We start from the raw sequence: 2,479 nt of genomic DNA on the forward strand, positions 1-2,479 counted from the left end.
CTATAAAACTTGCCTTGGTAGTAGTACTCCTGTAGCTGATTCCATACAACTAAGAAATACCCAAAGGAAACATTTAAACAGTGAATTAATCCATCCAGCTGTTGTATTTACTAGTCTTGTCCTGTCTGTTAAAAAGGCCCATCACATCTTGGTGAAATACATGAGTAATACTTAAGGGAAACGAGATAGGAGGAACTTAGGCCTACGTATTTCAAGTGGCTCTGTGTACAGTTAACTTCACCAGCATGTGCACCTCTACTGAAATCAACACAACTACCTGCATTAATAACACGATCATTAACAAGAGCAGCTCTGTTGATTTCAGTAAGGCTACACACTCGTGCAAAGTTAAGCATCGGCATAAGCATTTGCAGGATCAGGGTCTTAGAACATGTCCTTGGAAAGCATTACTCATCCTCAATGTCTGTTGACTTCAATTACCAAAGTGACTCGTACGCTAAAAGAAGTTGATTCCACAATATAGAGAACACTTTCGAATACTTATTTTATTAAAATATTTGGTTACTCATATGCTTCATAAATTATTAAATCCATTGAAACATGCTACTTGGGTTGTCTTTTGTAAGAAAAGCTTTAGAAAGTATGATTTATTGCAACAGTGTAAACAAGTTTCAAAAAAACTATTTAATGCAAAATTACATATACATGCACTAAATCTATCAAAAATGAAAGTATAAACTCCATAGCTTCTTCAAGGAAGCATGTGCAGCACCCAGAAGCTGAACTGTGCAGCTGGCATTACAATAATGAAAAAACCTTATTCCATCTTTTTGATTTCTCCTGAGGCATTCTTTCACTACCAACTTATGCTTTCTAAATATAATTTACTATCAGCAACATGAACCTGCACCTTAAATTGCTCTTGTTTATCAGCTGGGGGGGGGGGGAATGCCACCACCACCAGGGCATTCAGGCCCCAGCCAAGATTAATAAATAAAAAAAGTCAGATAAACTGAAATAGAAGGGCCTGTACTTTAGCAACCCACTTCCAAGATTTCAACAGTCCGCCAAAAAAACATAAACACAAAGTTACCTGTTACATAAACCAAATTCTGGAAATATCAGCAAAAATATATTCTTAAAACCTGAATTGGTTGGCCCCATTTCATCTCATCAAAAAGATTCACCCCCTCATCACGTGCACCATTAAAGTGTAACCATTTCTGCAGAAATGTTTGCACGCTCTCTCAAAATTAAATTACCAAAAAAAAAAATAATAATAATATTAATGGACAGGGACTAAAGTAGATCACTTAAACTGCAGGATCATTGTGTCAGCAAGAAGCTTTACTGACACTTCTCTGCTGTAAATTTAGTAACAGTTTCCCTAACCTGCTTTATAAATTATTAAAATCTAATTCTAATTCAACAAGACTACATCCAGCCTAACAACCTTACAGTAAACACTGATCTTTTTTTCATCTCTCCAAATGAACATTCGCTCTCCTGAATACACTATCACAGTGAAACACACTGTTTCAACGAACAGTGGGGGGGGAAAAAAAAAAAAAAAAAAAGCCCGAGATTATTCATTGTGTGCGAGTGGGAAAGCTGCAACCCCAGCCGCTGCTTCTCGTTTCTTTCAGCAGGGGATCTTATTTTATTCCCGAAGTATTTTGGTAAATACGAAGCCACGCACATCGGATCTGCTGGTCCCCGCGGGGTGGGGGGTTGTAATGCACGGAGAGGCGAGTGGACGTGAAAATACCGACGGATACCACCGGGGAAGGGAGCCAGCGGCTCGCTCCGCGCCCGGGGAAGCAGAGGTGTAATTAGCTGCCTCCCGCCTGCTGCTATCGGCTGTCATTTCCAGAAGGGAGCCGCGGAGCACCGCAGCTGGAACATGTCCTCCCCGCAGCCCCCCGCGCCTCCTCACCGCCGCCCGGCCGCCCCCCCCCCCCCCCCCCCCGCCTCGGTCCGCCCGCGCCTCCTCCCCGCACCGCCGCCGCCTCGCCGCTCCCCCGCGGACCGGCGCGGAGGGACGGAGGGATGGAGTTACCTTGACCCTCCTGGTAGAGAAGCCGGAGACGGGAGGGAGGCGGCGGCGACGTGAGCCGGGCTTGGCGGAGCGCGGCCGATGCCTCGGCGGCGGCGGCGGCCCGAGTGTGGTACGCGCCGGGCTCGGTCCCTGCCGCGGCGGCGGCGGCGGCGGCGGCGCAGGAGCCTGTAGGCCTCGGCGGCGTTGGCGGCCTCCCCGGCGCAGGGCGGCGTTGGCGGCGGGTTCAGGAGCGGGCGGCTGCTCGGGCTCCGCTCAGTCCCATGCACTCGGCGCGGCCCCCTGCCTGCGATGGCTGCTGCCTCACTCACATTCCCGGCGGAGCCCGGCGGAGGGGGCCCTGAGGAGGCGGCGGCGGCGGCGGGGGGGGGGGGGGAAGGGGGGGGGCGCGAGGGGAGCCGAGTGCGGGCCGAGCCGAGGGGGAGCGGCGGGCGCGGTGCGGGCGGCCGGGAGCCGGGGCGG

The 2,479-nt window shown here is 50.3% G+C and overlaps 1 protein-coding gene across 4 annotated transcripts in view; it reads right to left on the bottom strand.

Annotated features, from left to right (window-relative positions):
* The window catches only part of PPP2R5E (protein phosphatase 2 regulatory subunit B'epsilon), a 77,625-nt gene extending 75,236 nt beyond the window's left edge, over positions 1-2,389 (bottom strand). For 2 of the 4 annotated variants that reach the window (XM_041127974.1, XM_030035681.2), the window contains exon 1: positions 2,021-2,135. The gene's annotated coding sequence lies outside the window, so the exon portion shown is untranslated. Of the gene's footprint in view, positions 1-2,020 lie in introns of all 4 variants that reach the window. The other 2 variants (XM_030035671.2, XM_030035661.2) reach the window with 2 other exon arrangements.
* Between the last annotated feature and the right edge of the window lie 90 nt (positions 2,390-2,479).

This window comes from Aquila chrysaetos, chromosome 2 (assembly GCF_900496995.4).
Source record: "Aquila chrysaetos chrysaetos chromosome 2, bAquChr1.4, whole genome shotgun sequence".
In the NCBI taxonomy this organism is placed as follows: domain Eukaryota; kingdom Metazoa; phylum Chordata; class Aves; order Accipitriformes; family Accipitridae; genus Aquila; species Aquila chrysaetos.